This window comes from Labeo rohita, chromosome 1 (assembly GCF_022985175.1).
Source record: "Labeo rohita strain BAU-BD-2019 chromosome 1, IGBB_LRoh.1.0, whole genome shotgun sequence".
Taxonomy (NCBI): Eukaryota; Metazoa; Chordata; class Actinopteri; order Cypriniformes; family Cyprinidae; genus Labeo; species Labeo rohita.
Window position 1 is genome coordinate 47,666,839 of NC_066869.1, and position 19,690 is coordinate 47,686,528.

The 19,690-nt window shown below is 29.6% G+C and overlaps 1 long non-coding RNA gene across 1 annotated transcript in view; it reads right to left on the reverse strand.

Moving 5' to 3' along the window:
* Positions 1 to 15,729, reverse strand: part of LOC127172067 (uncharacterized) — a 105,322-nt gene extending 89,593 nt beyond the window's left edge. The window contains exon 1 of the long non-coding RNA XR_007828583.1: positions 15,660 to 15,729. This is a non-coding gene — a long non-coding RNA (uncharacterized LOC127172067). The remainder of the gene's footprint in view (positions 1 to 15,659) is intronic.
* Positions 15,730 to 19,690: the final 3,961 nt, after the last annotated feature.

Here is a 19,690-nt window from a genome sequence, read left to right on the forward strand (position 1 = left end):
ATCCTGAAAAATAAAATATATCACAGTGAATCACTATAAAGCAGCATTCATTCATTCATTAAAAAAAAATTAAAAATCATACATAAATTCATTTAATGTTTAATGCTAAAATATAGCAGTCAACATTTGAAAATTAATATATATATATATATATATATATATATATAAAAGTTTTAAAAAAGTAAAGAAAAGATGTAATTACTTATTTAGTGTTTATTGCTGCAAAAAAAAAAAAAAATAAATTGTGAAATATTATTACAATTTAAAATGGATGTTTTCTATGTGAATATATTGTAAAATATAATTTATTTCAGTGATCAAAGCTGAATTTTCTGCATCATTACTCCATTGTCACATGATCCTTCAGAAATCATTCTAATATGCTGATTTGCTGCTCAACAAACATTTCTGATTATTATCAGTGTTGAAAACAGTTGTGCTGCCAAATATAAAAATATAAATAAAATCATTTTATTTTTCAGAATTATTTGATGAAAAAAAAACTTTACCATCACTTTAATCAATTTAATATCTTTGTGTTCAATAAAATCTTCATTAATATTGTAAAATTATAATTTGCTGAATAGAATGGTTTTTGAAGCATCATGTGACACTGAAGACTAATGATGCTGAAAATTCAGCTTTAATCACAGAAATAAATTACATTTTACAATATATTCATATAGAAAACAGTTTTTTTTAAATCATAATAATATTTCACAATATTACTGTTTTTCTTCATTTCTTTTGATTATTTGTATTGTATTTTGTAAACTCTTTACATTTTTTAAAAAATTGTTTTGCAATTTATGGAACACTTTAACCATTATTTTATTTTATTTTTTGCATTTTATATATATCTATATATATCTACATATCTATATATATATATATATATATATATATATATATATATATATATATATATAAAATGCAAAAAATAAAATTATATATATATATATATAGATATATATAGATATATATATATATATATATATAAAATGCAAAAAATAAAATAAAATAATGGTTAAAGTGTAAGAGTTTACAAAAAGGGTAAAACTTTACAATAAGATGTCACTTGTTAACACTGATGTATTAACTAACATTAACTAACAATGAGCAATACATTTATTACACTATTTATTAATCTTTGTTAATGTTAGTATGGGATAAATATCCCCTAAACATGACCTTGCAAAGTACAAATAATCAAAAGAAATGAAGAAAAACAGTAATATTGTGAAATATTATTATGATTTAAAAAAAACTGTTTTCTATATGAATATATTGTAAAATGTAATTTATTTCTGTGATTAAAGCTGAATTTTCAGCATCATTAGTCTTCAGTGTCACATGATGCTTCAAAAATCATTCTATTCAGCAAATTATAATTTTACAATATTAATGAAGATTTTATTATACAAAGATATTAAATTGATTAAAGTGATGGTAAAAACGTTACATTACAAAAGTTTTTTTTCATCAAATAATTCTGAAAAATAAAATGATTTTATTTATATTTTTATATTTGGCAGCACAACTGTTTTCAACACTGATAATGAAGGATCATGTGACACTGGAGTAATGATGCAGAAAATTCAGCTTTGATCACTGAAATAAATTATATTTTACAATATATTCACATAGAAAACATCCATTTTAAACTGTAATAATATTTCACAATTTTACTGTTTTTACTGTATTTTTGCACTAATAAATGCAGCCTTGGTGAGCAAAAAAAACCTTACACAGTTTACAAAGTGCTCATGTCGAAAACAAGAAAAAGGTCACAGCGCTTTGATCCTTTCAAACCTTTTCAAATGAACTGTGCTGCATGTTGTCGGAGGGGATTTTTAGTATTTCACAGGCGAATGCAACACGAATGACATTTCTTTAACTGTATGCTTTAAGTGTGCATGTGCATGCAAATTGACTACACAATCTGGAGGAAAAAATTGTCCGTATGAAATTAGCTGTAGAGTGGAGCCCTGAAATGACATCTGTTTACCACCAATCCACAACCCAAGCTTTCCTGACTGGCATTTGACAGAAATTACAAGTGACCATCCGGGAAGCAGGCACTCAGAAAAAGGAATCATTTTAAGAAATGAATTCTGCCAATCTTTCAGAAGGAACATTATTTCTGGCTTACATTATATGCTTGAAAGAAAGACAGAAGCTAGCCTGGAGGAAAAGAAAAATCAAAATATCTCGATTGTTTTTCATAGACGGCAATGGTATTGAAGCTGTTCTCCTTAAATTTGCCGAAATACCTGCAATCAAAAGTCATAGATCTTGAAATGAACTCTAATATTTCAGCTCATCCACATTCTTTTTCTATACTGTTATATCTCTGACTCATTTGTGTCTATTTTGACTTCTTCTAAGAATCAGAGACAAGGTTGATATAAAATGGACCTCGTTTAAGCGTCCTGACGTATGAAAGAGCAATATCCGAGTCATAAAGTTCTCATCTGGGTGCTTTGAAAGCCTCAGAATCTGTACAAAAGGACAGATGTAAAATTAGCATTATTCCAAGAAATAAAATGCTGTTTTTCCATCACTGTAAGAGAGTTACGGGCCTCTCGGCTCTCGCCGGGTCTTTGTAAGCAGACTACGCTGTGTGTTTTCCGTGCTTTACAGCCTGTCCACACCACATAAAAGAACTCCACACTTCCCTTAATGGAGACATAAAGCTTTCCAAAAGGTGGCTCTGTTTTAATGACCAGTATGCATCATCGGCGACAGTGGCCGCGGGCTCATCGAAACCTCCCGCTCCAATGAATTGCCACACCATGATATGTATCGCAAAGACTGGCTAGTGCATTGTGACCTTTAATTAATGTTCAGGGCGATTCGACCAAAACTACTAAAAGTGTCTGAGTGAGTGTTAAAATAGACATGGAATCAAAAGAACACTGTTTACTCTCCTATTGTGAACGATATTGTTAGATATAAAAATAATAATAATAATAATAATAATAATAAATAAATAAATAAATAAATAAATAAAATATGAAATAAAAATATATTTAAAATATTTAAATATAAACAAATATTTAAAATATATTTTAATTGTTTATTTAATTTAAGTATTAAATAATAAACATTTACATTAAATATAATGCATAGTGATATATATAAATATATATATATATATATATATATATATATATATAAAAAAACAAAATAAAATTAAATAAAATTAAATTACTTGATGGTTAAAGGATTACATAAATTGCAAAACAAGCAATAAACAAGCAAGATCTAATTATTTATTTAACGTTTAATGCTACTAAATAAAAAAATAATAAAGTCTAAAATAAAAATAAAATAAAACAATAAAATAAAATAATCTCAATAATCAGAAGGTAGAATTTACATAAATTGCAAAGCAAATGAAAATGTTTAATGCTGCAAAAAAAAAATATATATTTAAATTTAATTAAACTTGATGGTTAAAGGGTTACATAAATTGCAAAACAAAAAAATGTAAAAAGCTAAAAAAAAAGACAATTATTTATCTAATGTTTAATGCTGCAAAATAAAAATAAAAAATCTCAAAAATAAAATAAAAATATAAAATAAAATAAAATAAATCTCAATAATCAAATCTGATGGTTAAAGGGATATGTAAATTGCAAAACATTTTTAAAAAATATGTATTTCGTGTTTAATGCTGCAAAAATTTAATTAAATTAAATAAAATTTCATAAATTGTAAAACAAACAAAAATGTTTTTTTTTAATTCATTTATTTTAAAGCTGCAAAGAATAAAATAAAATAAAGTAAAATAATTAAATTAAATTAAATTAAATTAAATTAAATTAAATTAAATTAAATTAAATTAAATTAAATTAAATTAAATTAAAAAAAAAAAAAAAAAAAAAAAAAAAAAAAAAAAAAAAAAGTAAAGAAAATATGTAATTACTTATTTAGTGTTTATTGCTGCAAAAAAAAAAAAAAATTAAATTAAATTAAATTAATAAGCAAACTTGACGGTTAAAGGATTACATAAATTGCAAAACAAATAAATAAGTAAAATGCATTTAAAAAAAAAAAAACTGTCAGCCACAGTGTCTGAGGGTAAAGCACCTCCTTCCACTGGTCATTTGTGGGAACACAAAAAGAGCATTTAGAGATTAACTTCATTGTCCGTTCTGGCCTATTTTAAAGCCTATTTGTGGAAAGTGCCAGTGGACTTTGGAGATTGGAAGTGAAGCTGTTGTTCGTTTTTTTGGCATGGAAAACTCATGCACAGAAAAAAGGGGCGAGCGGCCGGGTCGAGGTCTTCTGAGGGCTTCCTTAACATGCATCCATATGGTTAAAAGCCCTCGCTCACACTGGCATTTCCCTGCACCGGTGAGCAGCGCTGACGGAGCCTTTTATTGGTGGCAAAAACACATGAGGCATATCGGCATAAAGAAAGAGTCGATTGTTCTCTAGAGTTGTCATTCAAGCTGTTTGTCAAAGTTTACAGTCCGTGCGGTTGAACAGGGGTTCAAGGACGAAAGGGCTTAGAGCTTTAGCTATTTATTTAGCAACACATTAACAAACTCACAAAAAAAAACTGGGAAAGTTTTGATGATGAGATACACAACCACCCAAAACACTCAAGAAACATAAACTATTAGAATTAAAACTATTGGAAACACTTTACAACTTATTTTATAGAAATTATTAATATATCACTGATTTATTTATTTATTTATTGAAATTGTTTTGGTTTTTGTTTGTTGGATTTTGTTTTGCTTCTGTTAATGTTTATTTAATTTTAAAATGTAACTTTTTAGTGTTTTTAGTAACCATGACTAAAATATAACTGAAATAGATGAAAATATGACATGACAAAATTAAAGTCTAATGAAAGACGAAATTACTATTAAATGTATTATTAATGATTTATTCACATGCGCACAGATTAAATATTATATTATATTATATTATATTATATTATAATATATTATATTATTAAATAATTACAATAAACCTATTAAAATATTAAATAAATTTAAACATGAAATAAATAAAATGACAAATGTTGCTTTGACTACTAGCTGAAATGTATTTATTTATTTATTTATTTATAATCACTTTTTGATGACATATACTATATATATATATATATATATATATATATATTAAATAATTTTAAATAATATATTAAATAATAAATATATTATAATATATTTTTAATCATATATTAAATATTAAATAATATATTAAATGATTGATTACAATAATCTTATTATTAAAATATTAAATACAATTAAAACATTATATAGAATGTATAATATATAAAATAAATCTCAATATAAAAAACATTTAAAATATATTTTATATCTATAATTTACTTGTTTATTTACTGTAAATATGTTCAATTAACAATCTGTTAATTGAATGCTGGACTAAATATTGAACTAAAGCTGGGAAAAAAGTTTTTTTTTTTTTTATATATATATATATATATATAGTTTCAGTTATTGCTTATTTAATTGCAGGCAGTTTTAGTTAATTATAATAACCTGAAATATAAATATTGAAATAAAAATATTAGATCAATTTGAGAAGTAACCTTGAAAAATTAAGTAGAAGCACTATAATTATAAAGATTGGAAATAATAATAATAATAAAAAAAGAAGTAATAATAAAAAAAGGTAAAATGGGCCTAAAACTTGACACAAAAAAAAGCAAAGAATAACATTTCAAATAAATAAGTAATTAAATAAAAAAAATACAGTAAAGACTGAAAATTGACATATAAAACCTAATAAAATAATAATAACATAATAATAACATAATCAATTTAATAAATGAATAAATAAATTTAATATACAATAGTATATAAATAATACTAAAATAACACTGTGCAGAGCACTATAGTAACCGCAAAAAACATAAAATACTGGGAACGTTGTGACTTTAGGCAAACATTTTCTTGAAAAATTCTAGTTTCATTTCCAGTTACGTAAGATACTAAAAGCATTCCGTTAAGAAAAAAAAAAAGTGTCAGGAAAGCACTGCATGAGTTCAACACCACAGGCCTTTGTTAGAGAGATGGAGTGTAAGACGTTGTGCCTGTTCTCAATTATAGAGCTGAGAGGGATGGGATTGTTTGTATTCAGAAATACAAGTGATCTGAGCAAACGCACAGTGTAATTCAGAAAGACGGTTCATTGCTAATGCCGAGACGAGACCTACGGCATGCAAATTACAGCTCAGCCACAGCCTCGGCCTTATGTTTGTTTATTTCAACACTGGCCGTTAATCATGTACGACTGCGGCATATCATCATTTAAGATAATGGAGTCTGCTATTACTGCTTATGATTAAACACTCGCCAGTCAGGAGACATCGTAATATCACGCAGAAAATGTAAAAGAGACCTTGAGAGTGTCCCTTTGGATTAACCAGCAAAACTTTTTACAACATATTTGCTCACAGAATCTGCTGCAGATGAATCGCAAATACACTGTGAAGGGGAAAAAAGATTCTTTTCAAAGTTATTATTATTATTATTATTATTATTATTATTATTATTATTAAGATTAGTGGAGTACATTTTACCAGAAAATACTATTTTAGTTTTTCTTAATGTTTAATTCAGTGTGGTACTTGCTATTTCTTAGTAAGTATGTATTTGTGAAATTTCAGTGTGAATTGCAATATTTTGTTTTTCTCTGATATATTGTTATATAAGAAATAGAGTAATTTGGAGTTCATCTAGAACAAAAATAAAATAAAATAAAAATTATTTTAGGCCTGTGAGATGTAAAAAAAAAATGGGGTGTTCATAATTATGTTTTATGTTTTATTTATATATATCTTCTTTCAGTGACTATTTTAGAAATACAAGTTTTCAGAAACTCAAGTTTGAGTACATTTTAACAGAAAATTCTATTTTTTGTTTTTCTACTTCAAAAATGTCATGTTTAATTCAATGTGTTACTTGCTATTTATTCATATTTGATTGTGAAATTTGCAAGAAATTTCAGAGTGAACTGCAATATTTTGTTTTTCATATGATATATTGTGATATAAAAAAATACAGGAATTAAGAAAGTGCATCTAAAAATAAAATAAAATAAAATAAAATAAAATAAAATAAAAATCTTTATGCTTTTTTTTTTTTTTTTTGAGTGTGCAATCTTTTTAGGCCTGTGAGTTTTAAAAAACTATATATATATTGTGATTTAAAAAATACAGGAATTGGGAGAGTGCATCAAAAATAGAATAAAATAAAATAAAATAAAATAAAATAAAATAAAATAAAATTTTGGGGTGTTCATAATTGTGTTACGTAATGTTTTATTTATATTTTTATATATACATTTATATACACATTTTTTTAAATAAATACTTAGGTTAAAACTAAGTTTTCATAGGTCACATTCCCGCTGTTTTTGACCAATGCAGTATGTCTATAAAATAATAATTGCCACGATTTTGTGATTATTGATTATAATATTGAAATTGTGGTATTATGAAATAAAAAATATTAAAACAAAATAAGAAATATATCATAATAATACTGTAAAAAAATGTCAAATTAACCATTTTATTTCATTATACATTTCTAATTTTATTTAGACTTTAAATATCTATAATTTCCACAACCATCTAGCAAATAAAAAAATACAATAAAAACATGCAAGGCCGGTTTCAGAGTGATATTCGGCTCTGTGTTTTATTTACATGCATGTGATTCAGAACTGCTTGATTCACAGTAAATGACTGCCACCCTTGAAACTGTTAAAGCATTTTTGTTTTTTTTATTGTTCCGTGAAATCAATTCATTCTGACAACGCAAAAATCGTTTCACCCCCATAATTCGGGCTGGATATGCTCCAAACTATTGCAATGTAAGCTACACAGATGCTTAACAAATAGCCAACAATAACAAGTTTTTGTTGCAAAACACTATCTTGCAAACACTGACATGCAGATACTCGCAACTACCGATTTGTGTAAGAGAATGTGACAGCAGATCAATGGCGGTGAAGGTGATTCATTTAGAGCGACTGGTTATTGACTGCGCGATTGCGGCTGGTGTGAAAACACTGGTCTGGGCAGGCCGACGCGTTGATTAGTCATAGAATTAGCTGAGGTTCAGCTTTCCGAAACTCATCCGTCTTTGCCAGAGCAGAAACCACACAGACTGTATCCGGCTCTGGAGGCTCAGGTGATCCGCGCTGATGAATGAGCCTTCAGTCCAAACGGACAAAAGCATCATCTTCACAGCTGCGAACGAATCAAGCATCACTGCCATTTCACTTGAGAACACTGATGCAAGACTCATCTTGGCAACTGGAAAGGTGTTTTCCTTCTTTAAATATTCTGTTTTCAAATGCAAGTGTCCAAATCATTTTTGTAAAATGTTTGTTAAATTAATAATCAGTTAAAAGTGTATAATATTCATTTGCGACACACAATGTCCAAAATACTTGCCTTGAAAAGTGTTTTCTTTCTTTAAATGACACTTAGGGTCGGTTGCAGCAATGATTAAATCAAGTGAAGTTAAGAAATAATCAAGGATTTGTTGATCTAAGCTTATTTTTAATTCAACCTGTATTGCACAACTTAATTAAAAATATAGATTAACAAATCAGTGATTCGAATTCTAATCTGTGATTAAAGTCTTAATCTCTGGTTAATTGTAATTGCAAGTGATTTGTTTGTACCATTTAAAATAGACTAACTTTCACATAAATCTTAAGTATGCTGCTCTATTACTTTAAACTTTCATTTAAATTTAGAAAACAAAAACAGACTAATGCTTAAACCATCATTTTGATCCTGGTTTTAATTACATTTAAAAATCTTTAGGTGTAAATTTAACGTTAATCCCTAATTGAGATTTAAATCAAAGTTTAAAGTAGCTGAGCAATGTAATTAAGATTCGTTTAGAAGTTAATGTATTTTAAATGTAATTAAAACCAGGATCAAAATGATGGTTTAAGTGTTAGTCTGTTTATTTTTAAACAACGTTTAAAGTTTGGTGCAACACAACTATTAGATTAGACTCTAATTCTGTTTAATCTACTTTTAGGTTTAAGATTTTAGCTTGATAGTTTTATGCTTTCTAATGCAATGACATTCACACATCTATAAATGTGACTAAAGTGTCCAAATCCCTTGTTTATTTTGTTGTTGTTGTTGTTTTATTTAATTAAATTTACAACACATACTTAAAAACTTTTTTTATTATTATTTATAAATTTGCCCTATTATTGACTGAATTTCCTTCTGTTATACCTTAAAATGGATGCCAAACCATTTTTTAAATTAATTTATTATTATTATTATTATTATTATTATTATAATTATACATAAATGTCTTGAAATAAAACATCTGAACAATGTCTTGAGGTCATTTTATTTTATTTTATTATTTTATTTTATTTTATTTTTAGATGCACTCCGCCAATTCCTGTATTTTCTCACAATATATTAATTTATCACAATATATAGCAAAAAACAATATTGTAATTCACTCTAAATTGCTTGTAAATTTTACAAATAAATACAAAGAAATAGCGAGTAACACACTGAATTAGACATGATATTTTAAGTAGAAAAACTAAAATAGTATTTTCTGTTAAAATGTACTCAAACCTTTCTGAAATTTCTTTTCTAAAATAGTTTTATTATAAATTATTTTATTATTTTTAGATGCACTCTCTCAATTTCTGTGTTTTTCACAATATATTCATTCATCACAATATATCACAGAAAACAAAATATTGCAATTCATTAATAAATTGCTTGTAAATTTCACAAATAATTACAAAGAAATGGCAAGTAACACATTAAATTAAACATGAAAACTAAAATAGTATTTTCTGTTAAAATGTACTCCACTAATCTTTATAATAACAATAATAATAATAATTTTTTAAATTTTATTTTATTTTATTTTAATGTCACAATAAGAGGTAAATCCTCTTAAAAAAAACGTGATGAAAACTTTTTAAATTTTAAATGACACTTTATTTGATATTTATTTTTCAAATGCAATGACATTTACACATGTATAAGTGTGGTTAATGTTTTCAAATCCTTTTTTTGCGGTCATGGTATTACAAGACATCTGTTGAGCAAAAGAAGTCTAATCTAACTACGACAACCAGTGAAAAGCAATGCAAGTGTAAAGTTAAAAATCCATGTGGGATTGTGTGCTAATATTGTGAGGATTTTTGAGACTTCTGTCATCAAGTAGCCATGGGAATTTGCAGATGGCTGAGCACATGGGAAGCGTGTCCCAACGGCTGGCCACAGTAATGAATACCGCTGAGAGTCTCGTAACTTTAACTTCTGCACTGCTGCATTCTGGGATATGCGCCCTCTGTGACTAAGAAAAACAACTAAGATGTCAAATTTTTTTCTTTAACTAAAGCGTGACCTTCTGAGAATGAATAGATTGTCATGGTGGAGTTCATGTCCCTGTTTCTGTGTAATATTTTGGATATTCAAAGTTAACTTCAAAAGTCTGTGCTTTTATCCCAGTTACTTTAGTTGTACAAATACAATCCGTAATTCTGCTTGAACCTGCAAACCTTTTATCCAAATAATTTATTATCATAATCCTAAACATGCTGGTTTTTAGTGCTTTAATGGCTAATTCTTACACTTTTACTGGAAATATCTTACTTCTACTTAAAAAAAAAAAAAAAAAAAAAAAAAGTTAGCAATAAACTGAAAGTTTTAGAAGTTACATTTTTAAAATTGAGAAGCTAATTTTTGAAAAATATATGTATTATAAGATAATATTTTTTCCTTTTAATTTTTCTAGAAAAAAAAAAATTCAATTTAAACAGCATATCAAAAACACAGCTCTTGTTTTGAGACACTGAAAAAAACAAAAAATAAAAATAAATAAAAAATAGAAAAAAAGACTAGTGCATGTTTACACAGAAAAAACAATCACTAAAAACAGAGCAGACAGACATAAGAATGTAAATATGAAAACATTATTTCAGCCATAGGATAAAAAAAGAAATGTAATTGTAAAATTTCATTTTCACAATTCTTTTTTTTCTTATGATTCTAAGAAGAAAATTACCAGTTGTTAAATATAAACTCACAATTAAATTGTTTTTTTTTTTTTTTCATGGTGGAGAGGGGGAACAATATATAAAATACAGAAAAAAGTCTGAAATTCCTGTCATATACTCAGATTTCTCACTTTCTCGCAATTCAAGTTCAAGCCAGAATTGTGAGATATAAATAATTACAATTATTATTTTTATTTTATTTTTTTATTTAATATGGGAAAAAACAGTAATGACATTTTTTTAAATGGTAAAATTATTTAAACATGCATAAATTGCTTCAAAACTTTTTTTTAAATATATATTTTTTTAAATGCTATAAAAATGTGTAACAATACTTGTTTCCAGAGGAAGTACTGTTTCTTGAATTAGTGTTGTTGTTTTTTTTTTTTCGACCACACAGGGGCATTTTTTTTTTTCTGTGTAAGCATAAACCTCACAAAATATTGTAAAATGAATGCTAAAAAGTTGAATGCTATGCCAGTGGCGTATGGATGTTTTTACTGGAAAACAAGACCAAAATACTGATTAAGGCCATTTTTTGCGGTGAACTAGACTGGACCTTCACCCTGTCAGAACAAATAAGACGCAAACACAACAACTTCGCCCGTTCCGCCAAGTATTCTCGGCCTGCGAGCCAACAGCTTGTTCTTCAAAGACGCCACCTTTGGCTCGGCATTCATATTCAACACCACTGGAAGCTGTGGGAACTGAATTTCCCCGTTCGTCCGCGTCTCTTCAGAGCGCTCATTAGCATGAGTGAGCAGCGAGCAAATTGCCAAGTCACCGTTCTGAATGCAGATTGCTGAAGGTAAGCTAGTACACTGATAGTCTCCCATTAGGAAAGCCGGTCTAAAACAGCGCACCACAGGACATTGGATTCGTGGCATGAAAATGCTCTCCTTCATTTGGGCGATGAAGAAAAAAAACTTCATCAGTGTGGCTAATGGAGGCAATGCGATCCGGAGGCAGCGTGGCCAGGCGCCTTCCTCAATTACTGTCTCCAAAGTGCCGGGGAAAAGCAAGGATTGGGTGGGACACAAGAGTGTCCATAGATGCGGCGTTATTAATGCATGCATTAGCTCAAATGATTACTGCATTTGCCACCGGTCACGACTGTAGGGCCAGACTGTGCTTTGCATGTTCAATTTCTTTATTGCACTTTACAAAGTGAATTCAACAATATTAGGGTTGCTCGCTAAGGCGGTTTGCTCATCTTCTCTGGCACAATAACTACAGACATGGTGTGGCTTGTTTAAAAAGTTATTACTTTTGTCAGGCGGACAACAAAACCAGCCAAGATGACATGGTTCCCGCACATATTTTGGCATTGGAACATCACACAGACTCTAGGAAAATAATAAACAATGCTAGCAATGACCACTTATAATACTGTATTGAAACATCATGACACAATAAAACAGTGCAGGAAGAGCTATTTCCACCTGATTTAACCATAAAAGTAAACATATTTATTTACACATTTAGTGATGTTAAATAATGTTTCTGACTTTAAGTTGATTACTCAAAAAAAAAAATGGATTTGTGGCCCTGAACCAAATTTTTATTATCTTTTTTCAGTATATTTAATGAATTTAGTGCAGTCATTGCTAATAGAGTCAATGTAGTGTTTACCTCCGTGTGGTCTACTCTTCAGCACAATGGTAACTACAAAAACGTAAACATAAAAGAAAGTTTTTTTAAATGTCAAACATAACAGCATTAAACACTAGCAGGTCTTTCCTTTCACTAAAAAAATCATAACACTTAATTTCAACATTTACTCTCCTTATCCAGTCCTATGCAAATCATGATGGGAAGCAGAAATCCACTACCCAATTTCAAAATCAACAAGATAATTTTATTAAGTGACTACAACTTAATTTTTAAAGAAATTCAATTAGTGCAGAAATTTGAGTTTAAATTACACACATTATTAAGTTAATGCAATGATCAACATTATGTCAACTGAACTCAACAAAATAGTGCTTGCAACTTAAAATGTTTAATTAAATTATTTAAAAATGTGGTTATGTTACAAACTGTTAACTGTTGGTTGAACATAATTTTATTAGAATGTATCATAACTAATACATATATATAATCTTTCTACAACAAGAATAAGATGTCCATTCATCCAAATCATGTTTTGTACAATTTAAATAATGTAGCTGAATTACATAAATCACAAACTTCAATAGAATTAAATGTAGCAATAAATTGTGGACTTACAGCATATTTAATGTATTCAGAATATGAAAGAAAATGCATGCATGTTGACATGTTTAGGTAATGTGGTTATTGACATTTTAACTCTTTTATAGCTGATTTGAAAAAAAAAAAATACTTTATTCTGAATGATACTGAAAGATCGAGGCAGTAAAATTATTTTATCTTTCCATCACTATGCAAATAAACTAGAACTAACCACAAAGACTCTTCTCAGCAGGGCCAGTTCTAGACATTTGGAGGCCCTAGACCCCACCCCCAGTAAAAAGCACTTGAAACAGATATGATTCCTAACATTTTTATTTACACAGCATTTCATTTTCAAATTTGTATATTTTTACTTACACAGCACTGGTCAAAAAGTTTGGACACACGACTATTTTTATTGAAAGTCATTTATGATCATCAAGTCTGCATTTATTTGATTAGAAATACAGGAAGAACTATAATATTGTGAAACGTAAACATTTAAATAATAATAATAATAATAATAATAATAATTTTTACAAAAACAATTACAAAATGGTTTTCTATTTTTACCATACTTTAAAATATCTATTTCTGTGAGTCATAGCTGAATTTTCAGCATCAATTTAACACATCTTTATGAATAAATGTATTAATTTCTTGAAAAAGAAAAGAACTGACCCACTGAGTTGCAAAATTTTGAATTTTACTACAAAAGATTTATATTTTAAATAAGTGTTTTCCCTGTACTTTTGATCAAATAAATGAGCTATACATACTATACATATTAATCAAACTTTATCTTAAGAAATTTATTTAAAGGTAATTTCTTTTTTTGTTGTTGTTTGTTTGTTGAGGATGTTATTATAGCCATGATATTTTTATTATTATTATTATGCAGTATTTTTTTTTCTGAAAGTAAGTGTTAGAGCAGTAATGTAATCATCATCAGCACAATTTAGATCTGAGGTACTTTACTGAAACATTAAAAAAATGATTTAGTGTGTTTGCTTTCTGAATTTGAATGCATTTTTTTTTTTTTTTGCTTACTTTTTTAAGCTATTTTGCTAGTCAGCTCCCAGCGCGATGTCATTCACTCTACATACAAATTCAAAGCGTCGCATCTGTGCACGTCAACGGCGCTCACACTCTTTTAAACTCATAATAAAGCGGTGAATGATCTGTCCAGAAATGACTCTGAATGACAGAACAAGTTTAGATTTAGAATACATTGCAATCGCTCCAAAATAATTGATGACAACTTTGCAACTACTTCTTTGCCTATTTAGCCTTTTGCTTCAGCACCTGAAGGATGCATTAGTTACGCAAACATTCAGAAAGTGGGACCTGCTTTGAAACGGCAACTTTAATTGGTTTAATTGTAGGTGGGTGACAATTCAACAATGCCAATGAACAATGAGGCTAGTATTTTGCTGCCCGTCTTGCCCGGTGGACTGGCGTATAGGGGATGTTGCGGTTATGGAGGCCCGAGGCAATTGCCTGCTCTGCCTATAACTAGCGCCGGCCCTGCCTCTCAATCTCTGACCTAACAGAACATTAAAAATGAACTAGTCCTTCTCAAAAACATTAAAAATGCTACAGTTTTAACATTCATGCTATGAAACCAGTCTCAAGCAAACATGCAGTAAAACTGTCCAGTTTCAACCGCACAACAAAATACACACAAAAGGATTAGATAAAACATCCAGTTTACAAATGTTAGTGGACTAGTGGACTGAACATAGTAAAAAGAAGGTCCAGTGTACTTATTATATATTACATTGTCACCCATTAAGATATACATAAGACAATTTATACTTCAACTACATCCTCCACACACTAGGTGGCACCTTTAAAAACTCACACACTTCCTTTAATAGTCTTTGCGTACAACCATTGTGTGCAACTGCAAATCTACAGGCTTCAATTCTGCCAGGTTCCCAAATATTAAGTAGTCTACAGTTTAATTTAAAAGCATTTTAATGATTTGGCATCTGCAGTGGATGAATGATTTAACATTATAATCTGCTTGAGTTACACAAATATGAAGATGAGAGGACTGTATTCATATGTTAGCTTTAAATACTGTTTAAAATAATAAGAAAAACCAGAACTCTGCCTGTTTTCACCAGACAGTAGATCTACTAAGAGTTGATGTCCATTCTTGGAAAATGGACCAAAAATATTGATGACTAATGTTGTGTGCAGTCCTGTACAGGCATATTTGCCCGATAAACACTGTCTGGAATAACAATGTCCTTTTAATAACTGCTGTTACCAACTAACAAAAACATCATGGTTTTGTAATTGTAACACTGGTAAAAGTGACTGCAAAGACTCAAATGCAGTACCAACATGCATTCTAAAGGTACTAAGCACAAAAGAAAGCATAAACAAAAGCTGAGACTCACCAAAAGCAGCTTTTTACAGGTGGACACAGGAAATGAGCACAGAAACGTCAGAATAAAAGTCTCTCAAAAACACACCTTTGTACAGAATAGCACACTACCATAGGCCTACAGCTCATTATTTCTGACTTAATATGGCAAGAAGAGTAGTATGCGTTTTTAAATTCATCCCATGACAGTGGTTTATTTTTACCTGTTAAAAACAAATGGCCAAGCAGCAGTTGTGTTTTGAAATGCACAAATTTTAGTATGAAAGTTCAAGGTTTTTAAACCTTGTTAGCTTGTTTTCTGATAGGAAAACCTTTAACGTGTAATGTGTCAAACTCAAGTACTGTGACCCTGGACCACAAAACCAGTCATAAGTGTCAGTTAAACTGAGATCTGAAAGATGAATAAATTAACTTATTGTTATGATACAACTATTTGAAAATCTGGAATCTGAAAAAAATCAAAATATTGAGAAAATCGCATTTAAAGTTGTCCAAATGAAGTTCTTAGCAATGCATATTACTAATCAGAAATTACGTTTTGATATATTTACGGTAGGAAATTTATGAAATGTCGTTATGCAACATGATCTTTACTATCCTAATTATTTTTGGCATAAAAGAAAAATCAGTCATTTCGACCCACACAATGTATTTTGGTCTATTGCTACAAATATACATGCTACTTAAGACTGGTTGTGTGGTCCAGGGTCACATATTTTGAAGGAAAAATGAGCTAGAAATGATACCATTTGGAGGGTCTTGATATGATTTCAGGCTGTGAGGTCATGCATCAGCAAAATAACCGCTGGTTATAACATAACACCATCGTCCAAGGACTTTCTCACAACCACATTTGTATTATCAATACACCATTGTATGACTCCCTGCAGTGTAAAGATGAAAATAAGTGGACCGCAATGGAAGAGCAAAGAACTCATTTCTAATGCAACACTGCAAGCTGTTTTGTTTTTTTCAAATGTGATCAAATTGTAACAGATGTGTCTTTGAAGCGTTTAGCGTGAAGAGCGGTGAACGCAAACTGCAAACCTGTTGCGTTATTTTGTTTCATCTGAAGCGCTTATTCATGAATGCTTCACCACTTCAGCACCATCATTCATGATATAAGTATTAACATTTGAGACATGCTTTCAAGAAAGCAACTTGATTCAAGTTTCCTGTGTAGTGTACATTGAATAAATTAATTTAATTAAATCTCACTTTCTAGAAATGAAACGAGACTTTTCAGGCACATTGTTATTTTAAATGTTATGAGCCAGTTGCTCCTTTTTGTCCTCAAAGCAGTGTTAATGTGCATCTGTGACATGCTGTTGATAATCAAAGAAAATATTTTGGACTTGCATATATTAAAACACTAAATTGGTCTTTTATAATAATGCATTTAAAATGCAAAGTCTTTGGGACTGCACTAGGGTATTCAGACTGTATTGAAAATATAGCAAAAAGACTTAAATGTGTGTTAAGTTGCATAAGAGAGCAGTGCCAAAAAATAGAGCAGATAACCTTGTCTTTGCAAATTTATAACTGATAAATCCTGAAATTTTTCGGTTGTAAGTTTGCAGTGCAATGCAATAAAATAAAATAAAATAAAATAAATGAAATTAAGACTTAGTAATCCAGTTAAAAAATAAATACATAAATAATAATAATAATAATAATAATAATAATAATAATAATTTAAACAGACAAATTAAACAAACTTGAGGACTTATATAGCAGTTTTTTTATATTTATGAAATATGGTCAAAATGTTAATTTAATATATATTTGTACTTGCAATAAATTATTTTCTTAATAAGTATTTTGGCCTCTGGAGTTTTTTTTATTTATTTATTTATTTATTTATTGTTTATAATAAAATTATATTTAGTAACCTAGTTAAAAATAGTAATAATAATTCAAAAAAATACACAAATAAATAAACTTGTGGACTTACATCATATTTTATGAACATTTATGGAAAATGGTTTTCCTTTTTTAAGATATGTGCTAGAAATAAACAAAAAATAAAAAAAATCTGTCAAAACCTTAGTTTATTATGTCAAAACTTAAAAAAGTTTAGACAGTTTTTTTTTATAGAGTATCATTTTTGTTTCTCATCATCTTTAAAACTGTAAATCTTAAAAACTGGTAGTAGTTCTTATCATTTTTAATTAGTTTTGCAGACATACAGTGGAAGTTTTACATCCTCTAAATATTAGGTTTTTTGTTTATTTGTGCAGTATGAACACCTTTTTTTCAGCGTGCCACCATGCTGTTCAGTGCTTTCTATTTAGGTTCCAGTTGTTTTCTTCTTATTTAAACTAACCTTGCAAGAGTAGAACAGCCATGCTGTTACAGTAGAGCGCTTGATGTGAAAATATCAAACTCTCAGTTCCGCCTAGTGTTCCCTTTCAAAAGACAACGCAGCGATCATTTGTCAGCGTTTCTCGCTCGTGGCCATGAGGCCGATCGGCACTGCTCCAGGTGTGCACAGAGAGCGGTTAGTCACACGGGCATCCTCCAGGCTGTCTGACAGCAGTGATGGAGAGCCACAGATTTAGTCTTAGCCAAATAGGGCTTTAGTGAATTCCCACTGTTCTCCTCTCAAAGCCCTGAGCCCTGCTCCGGTGATTAGTCCACTTCCTTCAGAGCAGGACAGTGTGACAGGGACGAGTCCATCATGGATTGACCCTGGTTCAGCTGATGTCAACACTCAGCCCAACAGAGCTGTTGAGTGCTGCAGCGCTGCCAAAGGTGTCGCAGGTATTCGTGGCGATGTCCGGAATAGAATACTGCCTTTTTTTAGGTCGCACATGAAACGGTTGGATACAACGGGGCTATAGGCTGACACTGAAGCAGGTTCACCCAAAAATGATAATTCTGTCATCATTTATTCCCCCTCATATGAGTTTCTTTTTTCTGTTTAAGACTAAATTGGATATTTTGAAGAATGTTGGTAAACAAAAAGTTGCTGGTATCCATTGACTTGCATTGTATTTTTTTTTTTTTTATGATGTTAATAGTAGTCAATAGCTACTCTCAACTGGGTTACCAGCATTTTTGGGTGTACTGTTACTATCCTATGGTAGAAAATGTGTTTTTCACTATTCCTACAGTGTATGATTGCAGAAAATAATATGTTTACATTAAACATTGATGGCACAACACATTTTGTGAGAGAATAAATCATAAAAGTGGTATTATATACAATTATATAAACCACAACAAAAAGTATTTTTAATAAATGTATCTAAAAACTGTTGATTTAATTACACTGAACCAAGCTTGAACATCTTTGAAGAGCTTTTTCTAAAAGTGTATTTGATATTCTTATTGATTCTTACGCTACACCCAAAATCTCTAACTTAAACAATAAGTAAATAAATAAATATTATACATGGTAATCATGCTAGCAGCATGCTAGCAACTTGCTAATCATGTAAGAAACATGTTAGCAACATGCTAGTAATATGGTAGCAACAGGCTAGGAACATGTTAAATCATGCTAGCAGCATGCTAAATTTATGTTAAATCATGCTCAAATCATGCAAGCAACATGCTAGTACCATTCTAATTATGTTAGAATCATGCTAGCATTATGCTTAGAAACATGTTAGCAAGATGCTAGTAATGTTAATCATGCTGTCAACGTGCTGTCAACGTGCAAGTAATACACAGAGCCGTACATCACTGACAAGCTACGCCAAAATCGCGCTCAAAATCGAATTCGATTTTGGGCGCGATTTGGCGTAGCTTGTCAGTGCTTTACGGCTCTGTGTATTACTTGCCGCTCCAGCTGAACGCACGTGATGGAGCTTTACTACTAATCAAAGTACCGGCTTCATTGACTAAACGCGCCTCACGACATCGTGCGATTAATCGTTGCAGCCCTAGAAACATGCTAGTAACATGCTATTTACGTTAGCAATGTGCTAGTAACATGCCAGTAACATGGTCAAATCATGCAAGCTAATAGCTAATACCATACTAAACATGCTAGTAACATGCTAATCATGTTCGAATCATGCAAGCAACATGCTAGTA